Source organism: Balaenoptera ricei, chromosome X, assembly GCF_028023285.1.
Source record: "Balaenoptera ricei isolate mBalRic1 chromosome X, mBalRic1.hap2, whole genome shotgun sequence".
Taxonomy (NCBI): domain Eukaryota; kingdom Metazoa; phylum Chordata; class Mammalia; order Artiodactyla; family Balaenopteridae; genus Balaenoptera; species Balaenoptera ricei.
The window spans coordinates 62,341,994-62,361,502 of record NC_082660.1 but is presented as its reverse complement, the minus strand read 5'-3'; the positions used below and the strand labels follow the sequence as shown (position 1 = coordinate 62,361,502).

Sequence of the window (19,509 nt, the reverse complement as noted above, 5' to 3'; positions counted from 1 at the left end):
TTAGTAAGTAGAAGATCAGGAAAATTAAAACTGCTACCAAAGTTAAGAACAATCATACATGTCGTTACCTTTAGTAAACAAGGAAGAATTATATTTGCCTTGCTAATATTTACTTCTCAAGTGTATGGGGGGTAGGGGAGAGATGTAGTGAGATGGGTAAGATGCCAAAGTAATTTGGGATTAAAATACCATTGATCAAATGCTTGAGTGAGCATTGGAAAGCCCTGAGGTGGTTCTGGGCTCTAGTCACACTTTCTCTGCCCAAAGGTTCTGGCTTTCCTCAGTCCTTTCTTCAAGTCTCCTATGTTACATATCAGGTTTCCTAAGCCAAGAGGAGAGCCAAAAATCCTAGGGGATTGGTTAGCTTTGCACTTGCTGTTTCCTTTGTCAGAAATGTACCTTCTACTTTTCTTCATCAAAGTCTCATTCATCCTCCAAAATCCAATTCAAATGTCACTTCATTCATTCATATATACATGCCTAGTATGTGCCAGCCATTGTGCACTTCTCCTTGGAGATGTATTTAATATATTTGGCCATTCTGTGGCCCCTTCCTCTGTGCTTCCACTGTAATCTTATCACACCTCCATATAAGTACTTACCACCTCTGGAAAGTATTTATAAGATTCTCTCTTATGAAAACAATGTGCTTCCAGGACTGAGGAACCTTATCTTACCCATTTGTGTATCCCTGGGTGTAATATAATACAGTGCCTTGCACATAGTAGATGGTTAATGAATCTCTAGCTATTCTCTCCCTCCCTTTCATTTATATTTGTTATTTTCTACTTACTCTTGTGACTTGATTCTCAGTCCTTCTGTCCCTATTACTTTACTCAAACTGCCCTGACCAGTGTTGCCAACAACAAACTTCTTACTGAATTCAGTGGATGGACGAGACACACTTCTTCCATTAGGCTTGCTAAATTGGTAAAATGTAAGCCTAGAGCTGCTAGTAGCTATTTCTGCCACCTATAGGGAGAACCTGCCTGAAGAATAAGGCCAATATAAAGGGAAGCAGAACTGAAAAAGTCCTGATGACATCATTTGAGCTCCAAGATTCAGCCATGTTTTAAGCCAACTTTGTCAGAGACTTTATAGTTAGAAATGGGCCAATAAATCCTATGCCCTCTTTAAAACAAAACAAAACAAAACACCAAAAAAACCCTTAATCCAGTTTAGGCCAGCTATCTGTCACTTGTAACTGAGAGAGTCTTAACATAGCTAATGATCTCCATATCTATATTTCCAGTCCAGATATTTTTCCTGAGCTTCAGATACATATCTCCAACTGTTTACAGGTTTTCTCCTCTTGAATTGCCCATAGGTACCTGACACTTAACCTGTCTAAAACCACACATTTTCCTACTCGGATCATTATCTCAGTAAATAGTACAGCACCTTGCCAGAAACCTGGGTGGCTTCCTTGGCTCCTCTTTTTCTCCCCTCAATCAAATCACCAGTCTTAATTTTTTCTACCTACTAACTAAATCTGTCTACGTCAGTCTCCATTGCAGCTACGTTAATCTAGCCACCGTCATCTCTTATGTGTATCATTGCAGCAGCCTTCTAACTGCCTTCTTTGTCTCCCTCATGCCCTTTCCAGTCCATTTTTCTCCCCATTTTATACAATTTTTCCTGTTACATTTTAAAAATAAATTACAGTAGCACATGCTTACTGTAACAAGTCAAACAATTCAGAACTGTACAAAGAATCACTAAACAGTTCTCGCTTTCCTATCCAACCTCCTTCTACTGAGGTAATCATTAATTCACTCGGTGCCTCTGCTTCCCACCACTGTTTCTACATAATTATCTATATATCTATAGTTATAACTATATAGTTATAAACATTCTTAGGGTTTAAAAATCTTTCTGTCTCTTTTTTTACATCTTTATTGGAATATAATTGCCTTACAACGTTGTGTTAGTTTCTGCTGCACAACAAAGTGAATCAGCTATATGTATACATATATCACCATATCCCCTCCCTTTTGAGCTTCCCTCCCACCCTCCCTATCCCACCCGTATAGGTCGTCACAAAGCATCGAGCTGATCTCCTTGCTGATGGCCCACTAGCCATCCATTTTACATTTGGTAGTGTATATACTTCAATGCTACTCTCTCACTTTGTCCCAGCTTCCCCTCCCTCCCTGTGTCCTCAAGTCTGTTCTCTACATCTGTGTCTTTATTCCTACTCTACTACTAGGTTCATCAGTACCAGTTTTTTTTAGATTCCATATATGTGCATTAGCATATGGTATTTGTTTTTCTCTTTCTGACTTACTTCACTCTGTATGACAGACTCTAGGTCCATCCACCTCATTACAAATAACTCAACATCGTTCCTTTTTATGGCTGAGTAATATTCCATTGTATATATGTGCCACATCTTCTTCATCCATTCATCTGTCAATGTACATCTAGGTTGCTTCAATGTCCTGGCTATTGTAAATAGTGCTGCAATGAACATTGTGGTGCACGTATCTTTTTGACCTATGGTTTTTTTTTTTTTAATTTTACTTATTTATTTATTTATTTATTTATGGCTGTGTTGGGTCTTCGTTTCTGTGCGAGGGCTTTCTCTAGTTGTGGCGAACAGGGGCCACTCTTCATCGCAGTGCGCGGGCCTCTCATTATCGCGGCCTCTCTTGTTGCGGAGCACAGGCTCCAGACACGCAGGCTCAGTAGTCGTGGCTCATGGGCCCAGTTGCTCTGCGGCATGTGGGATCTTCCCAGACCAGGGCTCGAACCCGTGTCCCCTGCATTGGCAGGCAGATTCTCAACCACCACGCCACCAGGGAAGCCCTGACCTATGGTTTTCTCAGGATATATGCCCAGTAGTGGGATTGCTGGGTCATACGGTAAAAATCTTTCCCTTTTCAATGAAAATGTGATAGTATTATACACATTACTCTGAAACTTGCAGCAAAAGAATATGCCTATTCTTTCAGATCCATCTATAAAACTCTAATTCATTCCTTTTAATAGCTGTATAATATTCAATATTATGGCTATGTCACAATTTAGTCAATCAACCATTTCCTTATTCATAGAGATTAGGGTTATTCCTCTTTTGCCACTAAAACAGTGCTATAATAAACATCCTTTTATATATTTGACCTATGTAGTGGTATTGTTATACATGTAGGATAAATTCCCAAAACTGTATCAAAGGTATTCTAATGTTTAATTTTACTAGAAAGTTGGATTAATATCCAAAAATGGGTGAAACAACTTATATTCTCAAATGTGATACATCACATTAACAGAATGAAAGATAAAAATCATATGATCATCTCAAAAGATGCAGAAAGCATTTGACAAAATTCAACATCTTTTCTGATAAAAAAAACTCTTCACAAATTAGGTATAGAAGGAATGCATCTCAACTTAATAAGGGCCATATACAACAAGCCCACAGCTAAAATCATATTTAACAGTGAAAAGTTGAAAGCCTTTCCTCTAAGATCAGGAACAAGATAGGATGCCCATTCTCAACACAGTACTTGAAGTCCTATAGTCGAGCAAGTAGGCAATAAAAAGAAATAAAAGGCATCCAAATTGGAAAGAAAAAAGAAAAATTGATTCTGTTTGCAGATGGTATGTTCCTATATATAGAAAACCTTAGACTCCACCAAAAACCTGTTAGGAATAATAAACGAGTTCAGTAAAGTTGCAGGATACAAAATCAACATACAAAAATCAATTGTGTTTCTACACACTAACAAGGAATTATCCAAACAAAGAAATCAAGACAAAGATCCCATTTACAACAGCATCAAAAAGAATGAAATACCTAGGGATAAATTTAGCCAAGGAAGTGAAATAGCTGTACATTAAAAAGTGCAAAACACTGATGAAAGAAATTGAAAAAGACACACAAAAAATGGATTAGAAGAACTGGTATTGTTAAAATGTCCATATTACCCAAATCCATTTTTAGATTCCATACAATCCCTATCAAAAATCCAATGACATTTTCCACAGAAATAGAAAAAACAATCATAAAATTTATATGGAACCACAAAAGACCCCAAATAGCCCAAGCAATCTTAAGCAAAAAGAACAAAGCTGGAGGCATTACATGTACTGATTTCAAAATACATTACAAAGTTATAGTAATCAAAACAGTATGGGCCTGGCAAAAAATCAGGCATATAGATCAATGGAACAGAATAGAGAGCTTGGAAATAAATCCATGCATTTATGGGCTACTGATTTTTGACAAGGGTGCCAAGAGCACAGAGGGAGAAAGAACAGCCTCTTCAATAAGTGGTGCTGGGAAAACTGGATATCACATGCAGAAGAATGAAACTGGACCCTTATCTCATAGCGTATACAACAAACCCCTCAAACTGGATTAAAGACTTAAATACAGACCTGGAATTGTAAAACTACTAGAAGAAAATACAGGGGAAAAACTTCTTGACATTGCTCTGGGCAATAATTTTTTGGATATGACCTCAAAACCACAGGCAGGGCTTCCCTAGTGGCACAGTGGTTAAGAATCCACCTGCCAATGCAGGGGACAAGGGTGCAAGCCCTATTCTGGGAAGATCCCACATGCTGTGGAGCAACTAAGCCCATGCGCCACAACTACTGAACCTGCACTCTAGAGCCTGTGAGGCACAACTACTGAGCCCGCGTGCTACAACTACTGAAGCCCATGCACCTAGAGCCTGTGCTCCGCAACAAGGGAAGCCACTGCAATGAGAAGCCCGCACACAGCAACGAAGACCCAATGAAGCCAAAAATAAATAAATAAAATAAATTTATTTAAAAAAAACCCACAGGCAACAAAAACAAGGTAAGTGGGATAGCATCACACTAAAATCTTCTGCACAAAAAAGGAAACAATCAACAGAGTGAAGACACCACCTATAGAATGGGAGAAAATATTTGCAAACCACGTATCTGATAAGGGGTTAGTATCCAAAATATGTAAGGAATTCAAACAACCCAATAGCAAATACATACATACATACACACATACATACATACCTGATTAAAATATGGGCACAGGATCTGAATAGATGGTTTTCTAATGAAGACATACAAATAGCTAACTGATATATGAGAAAATGCTCAACATTACTAATTATCAAGGACATGTAAGTCAAAAAGCACAAGGAGATGTCACCTCATATCTGTTAGGATGGCTATTATTCAAAGGACAAGAGACAACAAGTGTTGATGAGGGTGTGGAGAAAAGGGACCACTTGTACATTGTTGACAGGAATGTAAATCAGTATAGCCATTATGCAAAACAGAATGGAGGTTCTTCAAAAATTAAAAATAGAAATGCCATATGATCCAGCAATCCAACTTCTGGGTGTATATACAAAGGAAATGAAATTAGTATCTTAAAGAGATATCTGCACTCTCATATTCATTGCAGCATTATTCACAATAGCCAAGATATGGAAACAATGTAAGTATCCATCAACAGATGAATGAAGAAAGAAAATGTGATAAACACACACACACACACACAGAGGAGGTGGTTGCCAGGAGCTTCGGGGTAGAGGAAATGGTGGTGGGGGGGTGTTGATCAAATGGTACAAAGATTCAGTTATGCAGGTGAGTAAGTTCTGGAGATCGAATGCATAGCATGGTGACTATAGTTAACAATACTGTATTCTATAATTGAAATTTGCTAAGAGACTAGGTGTTCTCACCACAAAAAAAGGGGAACTATGTCAGGTGATGGAAATGTTAATTAGCTTGATTGTGGTAACTATTTCACAATGTATATGTATATCAAAATATCACATCATACAGGGCAGACAGCAGAAAAAAGAAGAACTAACTAAACAACCAACAAGGAGGGAACCCAGCCCCACCCATCAACAGTCAAGCAGATTAAAATTTTACTGAGCTCTGCCCACCAGAGCAACAGTCAGCTCTACCCACCACCAGTCCCTCACGTCAGGAAACTTACACAAGCCTCTTAGATAGCCTCATCCACCAGAGGGCAGACAGCAGAAGCAAGAAGAACTAAAATCCTGCAGCCTGTGGAACAAAAACCACATTCACAGAAAGATAGACAAGATGAAAAGGCAGAAGGCTATGTACCAGAGGAAGGAACAAGATAAAACCCCAGAAGAACAAATAAATGAAGTGGAGATAGGCAACCTTCCAGAAAAAGAATTCAGAATAATGATAGTGAAGATGATCCAGGACCTCAGAAAAACAATGGAGGCAAAGATCGAGAAGATGCAAGAAATGTTTAACAAAGACCTAGAAGAATTAAAGAACAAACAAACAGAGATGAACAATACAATAACTGAAATGAAAACTACACTAGAAGGAATCGATAGCAGAATAACTGAGGCAGAAGAACGGATAAGTGACCTGGAAGACAGAATGGTGGAATTCACTGCTGTGGAACAGAATTAAAAAAAAAGAATGAAAAGAAATGAAGACAGCCTAAGAGACCTCTGGGACAACATTAAACACGACATATGCATTATAGGGGTCCCAGAAGGAGAAGAGAGAGAGAAAGGACCAGAGAAAATATTTGAAGAGATTATAGTCGAAAACTTCCCTAACATGGGAAAGAAAATAGCCACCCAAGTCCAGGAAGCACAGCAAGTCCCATACAGGATAAACCTAAGGAGAAACACGCTGAGACACATAGTAATCAAAGTGGCAAAAATTAAAGACAAAGAAAAATTATTGAAAGCAGCAAGGGAAAAACGACAAATAACATACAAGGGAACTCCCATAAGGATAACAGCTGATTTCTCAGCAGAAACTCTACAAGCCAGAAAGGAGTGGCATGATATACTTAAAGTGATGAAAGGGAAGAACCTACAACCAAGATTACTCTACCCGGCAAGGATCTCATTCAGATTCGGCAAGGATCTCATTCAGATTCGACGGAGAAATCAAAAGCTTTACAGACAAGCAAAAGCTAAGAGAATTCAGCACCACCAAACCAGCTCTACAACAAATGCTAAAGGAACTTCTCTAAGTGGGAAACACAAGAGAAGAAAAGGACCTACAAAAACAAACCCAAAACAATTAAGAAAATGGTCATAGGAACATACATATCGATAATTACCTTAAACGTGGATGGATTGAATGCTCCAACCAAAAGACACAGGCTTGCTGAATGGATACAAAACCAAGACCCATATATATGCTGTCTACAACAGACCCACTTCAGACCTAGGGACACATACAGACTGAGAGTGAGGGGATGGAAAAAGATATTCCATGCAAATGGAAGTCAAAAGAAAGCTGGAGTAGCTATACTCATATCAGATAAAATAGACTTTAAAATAAAGAATGTTACAAGAGACAAGGAAGGACACTACATAATGATCAAAGGATCAATCCAAGAAGAAGATATAACAATTATAAATATATATGCACCCAACGTAGGAGCACCTCAATATATAAGGCAACTGCTAACAGCTATAAAAGAGGAAATAGACAGTAACACAATAATAGTGGGGGATTTTAACACCTCACTCACACCAATGGACAGATCATCCAAAATGAAAATAAATAAGGAAACAGAAGCTTTAAATGACACAATAGACCAGATAGATTTAATTGATATTTATAGGACATTCCATCCAACAACAGCAGATTACACTTTCTTCTCAAGTGCGCACAGAACATTCTCCAGGATAGATCACATCTTGGGTCACAAATCAAGCCTCAGTAAATTTAAGAAAATTGAAATCATATCAAGCATCTTTTCTGACCACAACGCTATGAGATTAGAAATCAATTACAGGGAAAAAAACGTAAAAAAGACAAACACATGGAGGCTAAACAATAGGTTACTAAATAACCAAGAGATCACTGAAGAAATCAAAGAGGAAATCAAAAAATACCTAGACAAATGACAATGAAAACACGATGATCCAAAACCTATGGGATGCAGCAATAGCAGTTCTAGGAGGGAAGTTTATAGCTATACAAGCCTACCTCAAGAAAGAAGAAAAATCTCAAAGAAACAATCTAACCTTACACCTGAAGACACTAGAGAAAGAAGAACAAACAAAATCCAAAGTTAGCAGAAGGAAAGAAATCATAAAGGTCAGAGCAGAAATAAATGAAATAGAAACAAAGAAAACAATAGCAAAGATCAATAAAACTAAAAGCTGGTTCTTTGAGAAGATAAACAAAATTGATAAGCCATTAGCCAGACTCATCAAGAAAAAGAGGGAGAGGACTCAAATCAATAAAATCAGAAATGAAAAAGGAGAAGTTACAACAGACACCGCAGAAATACAAAGCATCCTAATAGACTACTACAAGCAACTCTATGCCAATAAAATGGACAAGCTGGAAGAAATGGACAAATTCTTAGAAAGGTATAACCTTCCAAGACTGAACCAGGAAGAAATAGAAAATATGAACAGACCAATCACAAGTAATGAAATTGAAACTGTGATTAAAAATCTTCCAACAAACAAAAGTCCAGGACCAGATGGCTTCACAGGTGAATTCTATCAAACATTTAGAGAAGAGTTAACACCCATCCTTCTCAAACTCTTTCAAAAATTTGCGGAGGAAGAACACTCCCAAACTCATTCTATGAGGCCACCATCACCCTGATACCAAAACCAGACAAAGATACCACAAAAAAAGAAAATTACAGACCAATATCACTGATGAACATAGATGCAAAAATCCTTAACAAAATACTAGCAAACAGAATCCAACAACACATTAAAAGGATCATACACCATGATCAAGCGGGATTTATCCCAGGGATGCAAGCATTCTTCAATATACACAAATCAATCAATGTGATACACCATATTAACAAACTGAAGAATAAAATCCATATGATCATCTCAATAGATGCAGAAAAAGCTTTTGACAAAATTCAATACCCATTTATGATAAAAACTCTCCAGAAAGTGGGTATAGAGGGAACCTACCTCAACATAATAAAGGCCATATATGACAAACCCACAGCAAACATCATTCTCAATGGTGAAAAACTGAAAGCATTTCCTCTAAGATCAGGAACGAGACTAGGATGTCCACTCTCGCCACTATTATTCAACATAGTTTTGGAAGTCCTAGCCACGGCAATCAGAAAAGGAAAACAAATAAAAGGAATACAAATTGGAAAAGAAGAAGTAAAACTGTCACTGTTTGCAGATGACATGATACTCTACATAGAGAATCCTAAAGATGCCACCAGAAAACTACTAGAGCTAATCAATGAACTTGGTAAAGTTGCAGGATACAAAATTAATGCACAGACATCTCTTGCATTCCTATACACTAATGATGAAAAATCTGAAAGAGAAATTAAGGAAAAACTCCCATTTACCATTGCAACAAAAAGAATAAAATACCTAGGAATAAACCTACCTAGGGAGACAAAAGACCTGTATGCAGAAAACTATAAGACACTGATGAAAGAAATTAAAGATGATACCAACAGATGGAGAGAAATACCATGTTCTTGGGTTGGAAGAATCAATCTTGTGAAAATGACTATACTACCCAAAGCAGTCTACAGATTCAATGCAATCCCTATCAAATTACCAATGGCATTTTTTACAGAACTAGAACAAAAAATCTTAAAATTTGTATGGAGACACAAAAGACCCCGAATAGCCAAAGCAGTCTTGAGGGAAAAACAGGGAGCTGGAAGAATCAGACTCCCTGACTTCAGACTATACTACAAAGCTACTGTAATCAAGACAATATGGTACTGGCACAAAAACAGAAACATAGATCAATGGAACAAGATAGAAAGCCCAGAGATAAACCCACGCACCTATGGTCAACTAATCTATGACAAAGGAGGCAAGGATATACAATGGAGAAAAGACAGCCTCTTCAATACGTGGTGATGGGAAAACTGGACAGCTACATTTAAAAGAATGAAATTAGAACACTCCCTAACACCATACACAAAAATAAACTCAAAATGGATTAAGGACTTAAATGTAAGACCAGACACTATAAAACTCTTAGAGGAAAACATAGAAAGAACACTCTTTGACATAAACCACAGCATGATCTTTTTTGACCCACATCATAGAGTAAGGGAAATAAAGACAAAAATAAACAAATGGGACCTAATGAAACTTAAAAGCTTTTGCACAGCAAAGGAAACTACAAACAAGACGAAAAGACAACCCTCAGAATGGGAGAAAATATTTGCAAATGAATCAACGGACAAAGGATTAATCTCCAAAATATATAAACAGCTCATACAGGTCAATATTAAAGAAAGAAACAACCCAATCCAAAAATGGGCAGAAGACCTAAATAGACATTTCTCCAAAGAAGACACACAGATGGCCAAGAAGCACATGAAAAGCTGCTCAACATCACTAATTATTAGAGAAATGCAAATGAAAACTACAATGAGGTATCACCTCACACCAATTAGAATGGGCACCATCAGAAAATCTATAAACAACAAATGCTGCAGAGGGTGTGGAGAAAAGGGAACCATCTTGCACTGTTGGTGGGAATGTAAATTGATACAGCCACTATGGAGAACAGTATGGAGGTTCCTTAAAAAACTAAAAATAGAATTACCATATGATCCAGCAATCCCACTACTGGGCATATACCCAGAGAAAATGATAATTCAAAAAGACACATGTACTCCAATGTTCATTGCTGCACTATTTACAATAGCCAGGTCATGGAAGCACCCTAAGTGTCCATCGACAGATGAATGGATAAAGAAGATGTGGCACATATATACAATGGAATATTACTCAGCCATAAAAAGGAACGAAATTGGGTCATTTGTTGAGACGTGGATGGATCTAGAGTCTGTCATACAGAGTGAAGTAAGTCAGAAAGAGGAAAACAAATATCGTATATTAACGCATATATGTGGAACCTAGAAAAATGGTACAGATGAACCAGTTTGCAAGGCAGAAATTGAGACACTGATGTAGAGAACAAACATATGGACACCAAGTGGGGAAAGCGGCGGGGGGTGGGCGGGGTGGTGTGATGAATTGGGCGATTGGGATTGACCTGTATACACTGATGTGTATAAAATTGATGAGTAATAAGAACCTGCTGTATAAAAAGAAATAAAATTAAATTAAAAAATTTAAAAAAAAGAACATGATCTCTTTTTACTCATTCGTTTATACAAACAGTATTTTTTGAGAACCGACTGTGTTTCAACCCTGTGCTGAGGATACAGTCATGAACAATAATGTTGTATAATAAACAAAACTAAGTTATTTTCAAAAAACAAATTACATCGTACACCTTAAATATATACAATTTTTATTTGGCAATTGTACTTCAATAAAGCTGGAAAAACACCCAATTTATTTTCTTTCCACAAATACATGGGTTTCCCCACCTAATTAGCATAGGATATTATTGCATTATAAAATTATTGCTATTGTATTTGGGCTATGGGTAGAAAAATGACATATCAGCATATTTTTTTTATTTTATTTTATTTTTAATTAAAAAATTTTTTATTGAAGTATAGTTGATTTCCAATGTTGTACCAATCTCTGCTGTACAGCAAAGTGACTCAGTTATACATATATAGACATTCTTTTTTTATATTCTTTTCCAGTATGGTTTATCACAGTATATTGAATATAGTTCCCTGTGCTATACAGTAGGACCTTGTTGTTTATCTGTCCTATATATAATAGTTTGCGTGTACCCACCCCAAGCTCCCAGTCCATCCCTCTCCCTCTCCGCCCCTTGTCAACCACAAGCCTGATCTCTATGTCTATGAGTCTGTTTCTGTTTTGTAGATATGATCTATTCTTGACACTGATCCTGTGCTTGCCCATTGTCTTTAGGATAGTTTCTATGTTCCATAAAATGGATGCCAAGGCCCTGCATGATTTGGCCCCTGTTGGAGAGCTCATTTATTATCACTTCTCCTTTAGAAATCTACACTAACCATACTAACTTCTTTTGGTTCCTCAAATGAGCCAAGCTCCCCTTTACTCTAAGCCTTCCAACATGTACGTTCTCTCTACCTGGTTTACCCTTCCCTCAAATCTTCACTAGGGTAACTCTTTAGCATTGGTCAGGTTGCAGCTCAGATATTACCCCCATTAGGAGACCTTCACAGATCTCCTGGGTCTAGATCAGATGCTGATGTATCCCAAGTACCCTTTGCTTATCCTATTATACCACTTACTATACTATACAAAAACATCCAACTGTGAGTTTGATGAGGGTAGGGTCTTATCTTGTTCACCAGTGGGTCCCTAGTGTTCTAAACAGTGATCAATAAACATATATCCAATAACTAGTTGGTACTTATTAAATGAATAAATGAACAAAAAGGAAGTTGTAGTAGCTCCTCACCTGTGAGACAGAAGAGGCCCTGCAGGTCAAGGGGTAGAATCTAGAGTAAGGTGAGTTTGCATGAGTACTATACTACAGAGCCAACAGGAGTCTTCTGCCTACACATCTTCTTGAAACCAAATGTGTGCTCTTAATCCTTACTGAGCCTTTTCATGGACGCTAATGAAAAGGCTCATTTGACCATCCAAACTGAAACCCTGAGTATTTAATCATCCAGACATCATCTAATTGGTTAAAACAACCCTAGCTATTATCATTATATTATAGAAATCAGGAATAGTTAGGAGCAAATTATAACAATTAGACCGTCTATTCTAGGAGTTCAACATCTTTTCTTACTCTAACATATCTGAAGGATATGATATAATCTCATCAGTAACAGTCGTCTTCTTAATGGAGTGCAGTGGTCAGAATTTCCAGGGGTGTGTATACCTTGAACGAACTCCTTAGATAATGTTGAATCTCTTAAACCTGAGTTGAAAATCAGTGATTCTAGTCTAACCTTTAGAAAAAGCTAAGATGGGAGAAGTAAAGACTTGAAGGTCATGACTAGTATAACTACTAATGGCAGAGTTGGGACTAGAATCCTGGTCTCCTGGCCTAGAGTTCATAATTTTTTCTAATATTGAGAAACAAATAACTAGAAGGAATTTAAGAGAGTGAGGAGGACGAGAAGTACCTTTCGAGAACTTCAGGTCAGCTGGACCTGTGACCTCCTTTAGGCAAGTAAGATATTCCTCAAAGATATCTTACCTTTACAGCATTTTTCTAGTGGGGCATGTTCACACTTTACCTTACATGATGCTATATTGCTTATGTTTGTTATAATGGGTATGTATTATTTTGGTAAGTAAAAATGTCTCATAAATATTTTTAAGCAGCCTAATCTTTAACTAACCTCTATACCCAGTTCACTTTAGGACTTCAATGCTAAGGACAGGAGTTTGGTAGCTGTACCAACTACAGAGCCTGATACAACGTCTTACGAGTAGTTAGTATTCTAAAACTGATTGTTAACCGAGTGTCAGTGATGAAAGCCTGTTGAGATAATTTACTGCAAGGCTAGTTCCACGAATGAAAATATAACTTTAAAGTGCATTTTGGAGTATGAGCAAGCTAAGACGTTTTAGCTTACTTAATATCTTATTTGATATAAAGCCACTTTCCAGAGTGTTGTGCTGTGGGTACTTAAGCTGTTGGCTTCCATGACCAGTAGGCAACCTTGGGGACTGTACAGCTGAAATCAACAATCCTCTTCAAGTCTACACACACGGTAAACCTTCAAAACCTTTAATTTTGTCTTGTGAACAAGTCCCTGACACTCTATGTGTTCTCAAAACGATTTTCATCTCTCTCATTTGATAGTAGCACAGTGATGGCTCACTAAAAAGCAGTAAATATAAGAGCCGTACTAGAATGAGGGCACTTCTTAACTCTAGTTAATATTTGTATAGGCAGAAGTCTGTTTCTTTGAGATCATAGTCTTTCATTTTCATCTGTATCAACTTAATGCTGGCTAAGTCTTATTCCATTATTATTTTTAAGAAACGAAGGACAAAGGATATATTTCAATCTTATTTGTTTTTTCCCTTTACTCTTTTATAATACCAAAAATGAATACTAAGTTTTTCTTGATCTGTCCAAAGGTAAAGAAAACTACAAAGAAGAGATACTGAAAAAAGAGACACATATACACAGCCAGACAGCCAGAGTAAGAAAGTGACATGGAAGTGTACAGATGTGATCATTTCTTGTGATGAGGTAGGCCATAACTTGAGGCTTGGAGTCTTCTTTCTATGGGCTTCGATAGTATCAGTGAGTACAAAAAAGGACAGTCTGTCTGAAAGAGAGTACCTCTGTAGACATTAGAGTGGTTATTCATAAATTAATGAATATGAGTGCCTAAAATGCCTCGGAGACCATGCTACTATGTTCATTTTCCAGAGAGAATTTACTAATAGCTGCTAATTTCTGAAGCTTTTGCATACATTAACACTTTTGATTATTACAATGACTGCATGAGGTAAGCAAGCCTAATTATTCCCATTTATAGCTAAGGAAACTGAGGCTCAGAGGGATGTCACTACTCTAAGGTCACATGCCTGATAAGGTGGCAGTAACATCAGGATCAGGATCCAGAAATTGTGACTCAATCTAATACCTCTTCTATTACACAATGTTGCACTTTTATTTTTATTCTCTTACTAGGACAGAAATATGGGGGGATGGTGGGTATGGAGAGATATTAATATTGTGCCTGATTTCTGAAAATGCTCCTACAGGAAGAGAACAGATGGTTTTACAATAATATTTATAAAATATGGACACTATCTCTGTGGGAATTCTGGATTCACGTTACCTGCTTCTAAGACCTCCTGACCCTCTGAATATATTCTACATTTCATTCTAACTAGAAAATTACATTCTGCAGATTTCTGGAGTACCCAGCAAGAGATGTTTAAGCAAGCCACCTAGAACTATTATTACTTCAGAAACATATCACAAAGATGGATCTCAGCAGGAAATCCTGGCACAGATTTTTGGAACTGTCGTGACTCACAACACCTTCAATGAAGGGATCGTGCTTTCCTTGCAGAACAACAATATGCGAAAGGCCTCATATAATTAGCAAAAATGAACTTAAAGCTGATATCAATTACTTTTGGCCAACTCAAAACAGCAGCAGTAAATTTAAGATAGAGATGTAGTAAAGAAAAAGATCTCACGCATTTTCTTAAAGTTATAAAGTGCCACGATTTATACTGGAGGAAAACTAACCCTGTGTTTGGGACTCCTGCTTCCTAGTCAATGCCTTCATTTATAGAGTAATCCAAAGGAAGAAAATGAGATGAATCCAATCATTTCTTGAATGGTGGGTCAGAAAAATTGGGTATGACCTGGATATAGCCACTGACATTTTTTTAAGGCAAGATCGACTATGTGTTATGGTTACCAAAGGGGAAATGTGGGGGGAGGGATAAATTAGGAATTTGGGAGTAACATATACACACTACTATGTAAAAAATAGATAAAAAACAAGGACTTACTGTATAGCACAGGGAACTATACTGAATATTTTGTAATAACCTATATGGGAAAAGAATCTGCAAAAGAGTATATATATATATATATATATATATATATATATATATATATATATATATAAATATTATTTTTATATGTGTATAAATATCACATATATATATAAAACTAGATCACTTTGCTGTACACCTGAAACTAACACAACATTGTAAATCAACTATACCTCAATAAAAAATAAATTTAAAAAAAGGTAGACTATATCTATGTTATGCCCCTAAGCAACTAGTTTAGTAGTCTGGTGAAAAGAGGAAAACAGTCTGATTTATTCTTGGTGAACCTATGCAGGTTCCTAAGGATCCTGACGTCCCTTGCTTTTCTTAAGTGTGAATGAACCATTTGTTAAGACTTTTTTTCTCCCACAGGGATTAGTGAAGATCATCAAGCTTAATGCCTATAGTTCCTAGACAGAAAAAAATCTAGACTCCTTACACCCCCTGCCCATTTGCTTGTTTGGTTATTCATTTAACAAATGTTTGAGTGTCTTCTATGTACTGTGTAAGGTAAAACTCTAGGACTCAGCTTCACCACCCTACCTTTGCTTAATTTTTACCTGTTGCCAATAAATGTATCTGCTCCCTCCTTAAAATGTAAGCTTCTCTGAGGGTCTTATTCATCTTTATACTGCTGGTAGTGCCTAGAAGTCTTGTTAAATGACAATAAAATAAAGTTTTGAGAAGTGAAATTAAAGGATAGTAACATCAAAAAATTATACAAGGAAATTAGAACTGATTTTCCTGCTCTCTTTTTAAACTTATCTCTTATTTTTTTTTTTTTTTACCGCCCCACACCCCTCATCTCTATTTTTGACCTTTGAAAAGTGTTTTCTTCCTGAAATCCCTGTCAGGCTCTTAAACGTTCAAGGTAAATGACTTTTTTTTTTTTTTGATATTTGTGATGCAAACCTGAGCTGGATAGGTAAATTTTTTTTAAAAATAAATTTATTTATTTATTTTTGGCTGTGTTGGGTCTTCATTGCTGCACACGGGCTTTCTCTAGTTGTGGTGAGCGGGGGCTACTCTTCGTTGTGGTGTGTGGGCTTCTCATTGCGATGGCTTCTCTTTTTGGGGAGCATGGGCTCTAGGTGCGCGGGCTTCAGTAGTTGTGGCTCGCAGGCTCTAGAGCACAGGCTCAGTAGTTGTGGCACACGGGCTTAGTTGCTCCACGGCATGTGGGATCTTCCCAGACCCAGGCTCGAACCCGTGTCCCCTGCATTGGCAGGCGGATTCTAAACCACTGCACCACCAGGGAAGTCCCTGGATAGCTAAATTTTTATTATAATATATCAAGTAACTTGTGGATTTAGAAACAACACCTAATAGGCTTTTTTTTTTGGCCTTAACTCACCTCCCTCTGATTTACCTATCCCATCCAACCTCTTACTCTGTTCATATGGTTTATAGATTGACTCACTTCTTCAATGAGAAGTTCTTTATTCTTATAAAACAGAGTCAGCTCATTGTCTTGAGACACACTGTCTTGATATATGGTGTAGATTTATATACCCAGCTGCCTCTTTAACATATATACTTGGTGCCTAGTAGACACCTCAAACTTAGCATGCTTAACTGAATTCTTGATTCCTTCTTTACACCCCTTTACATTCCTCTTCTCCTGTTTCTCCATCTCAGAAATGGCAAATCTACTAGTCTAGTTCCTTAGGTTCAAAACTGTGGGGTCATCTTCGGTTTTCTCTTTCATACCCCTTATCTAGTGAACCTCCAAATCCTGTCAGCTATTCCTTCAAAGATCTGTCCACAACCTGACCACTCCACCCCACCCACCCCCATTGCCTCCATCCTGGTCTAAACTACCATCATCTCTCGCCTGGGTTATTGTTACACTCCCCTACACATCTTTCTGCTTCTGTCCTTTCTCTCTGCAGCAGCCAGAGGGATTCTCTTACAACATAAGTCAGGTCCTGTCACGCCTCTCCTCAAAATTCTCCAATGGTTCCCCATCTCATGCAGGGTGAAGGTCAGAGTCCTTAGCTTGGTCTACAACGAGGCTCTAAATTTGACTTCCCCCTCTGATCTCATCTCCTTCCTTCTCCTTCTTGCTCACTCTGCTCCCAGCTACACTGATCTTTCTGGAACATATCAAGCATTCTTCTACTTCAGAGCATTTGTATTTACTGCTTCTTCTCTCCTCCTTTCCCTGCCCCCGGTCCAGATATTGACATGGCTCACACCCTCATTTCATTCAGGTCTCTTCTCAAATGTTCCCTTATTAGAGGGACCTTCCCTGATCACCTTACAGCACACTTCATCACGTTCTCTCCCTCTTGCCCTGGTATATTTTTCTCCACAACACTTACCACCACCGATTTTGTTTATTATCTGTCTCTTTACACTGGAAGTTAAGCTTTTTAAGGGCAACAAGAAATATTTATTGAGGGTCTACTATGTGCCGGGTCCTTTCCTGGGCAATGAGGATGTAAAAGTAAATAAACACGATTATCCTTATGGCATTTTCATTCTAGTATTATAGAAACTGCTGTATTTTCTCAGTAAATATTTGAAGAATGTTTTGAATAAATATACCATACACTCAGCAGAGTAAGAGGAATGGTTCAAAAGTAAAGGAGATTTGGATTGGCTTGTCACCCTCTAAATCACTGGAGCACCCACCACATCTAAAGAAATGGTGCTATAGCCTCCCAGGTGAAAGGCTGGAAATCTAATCAAATCCCAGAACCCCCAAGCATTCTATTCTCCTAACTCTAAGGGGCTCTTGGATTCCTCCCTGCTATACTGTTTAAATAAAATATCTGGGATTGCATGAGAAGTTAGGCATCGGCACAAAGTGACTAGTGTCTAGTGACTGACAAGAGTATCAGACCAGGAGGAAATTAGATAAGAAGTACTAAAAATTAATGAGAGGATTTGGCCTTCAACAGAGGGAAAAACTATTTTGTATCAAAACAGAATAAATACTGTAAGGAAAATCAGTAGCAGAGATGCTAGTAGCCAGATCCAGATAAAGTGGTTTGGGAGAGAGGAGGAAGCTGCCTTCTTTACGAGAAAACTTGGAAGGCCAGATGAAGACGTAAACTTTAGAAGCTATTAGACCTCCCCCGTGGAGAGGAAGGGAAGACCATGCCCACTACAGAAGGTGATATTGCTCTTACCACCTCTCTTTTCTCTTCCTTAGCAATCAGGGAATATGAAAGATTTTGTGGTACTGGGAATAGTTCAGGGGACGAGTCAAAGGTGGAAAGACCTCCATGCATCAAAGAGTAAGATGATAAGGAGAGGAAAGGGACCTTGATTCTCACTTCTCAGTTTCTACATAGCTTTCTGAAGACTTCCAGGAAACTGGTGGCAAGCAGTATATGAATAATGGGTGCCTATTACTTCATGGACCACATTTCCTAGGCTTGAACTTGGTCATGAATTGTATGCAAAGTATCTGCTCTAGAGAATGGCCCCGCTGGTCCATTTCTCAATTGAAGGGCTCAAAGCTGCTGCCACCTCCATTGACTAAAAACAGCCTACTTATTTCTGACTCTCTTTTCTTTATTACAGGTCCTTCTTCTGAGCTCTTTTTCAGACTTCATCCAGTTTTACCTCTTTTTGTCCCAAATGACAAAGTCCTGGCCCCATTGCTTCAATTGCTCATGTGGTCTGGAACTGCTTCCATCGCTGGCCCTTACTTACATTGACAAATGTCAGCTTTAAAAAAATCTCATTTTCACCTTCATAAAGCCATATTGCTTTGTAACCCTCCAGAACATATATCTTTGGCAGATTTAGCCAGCCACGTGCTGTCTTTGAATCCAGATGGCTTTACAACAGCCCATAGCTATGCATTCTACAAACTCCTATTCTAAAGAGGTAGCATTCTGTCAATTGACAGAATGATGTTAAATAGAGCGATTCAAAGACTCTGCCCAGGAGCTACCTCAACATTTTGTTATGCCCCACAAAATGCATTGCTAGTTAACTCAAATCTGTTTCACCTTCAATGGGGATGGTTTTCATGGTACATCATAACCTAGCTGAAGGAGCAATCAACATTACCAACTTACATTACAAACACCAACAATTTGCTAGATACTAGGTTAGATTCTGGAGCTTCACAAAGAGAAATGAATCCCTGCCC

General features: G+C 37.9%; 1 protein-coding gene across 4 annotated transcripts in view; it reads right to left on the bottom strand.

The window, feature by feature from the left end:
- EDA (ectodysplasin A) overlaps positions 1 to 19,509 on the bottom strand; it is a 362,955-nt gene that overhangs the window by 78,413 nt on the left and 265,033 nt on the right. The gene's annotated exons all lie outside the window — the stretch shown is intronic.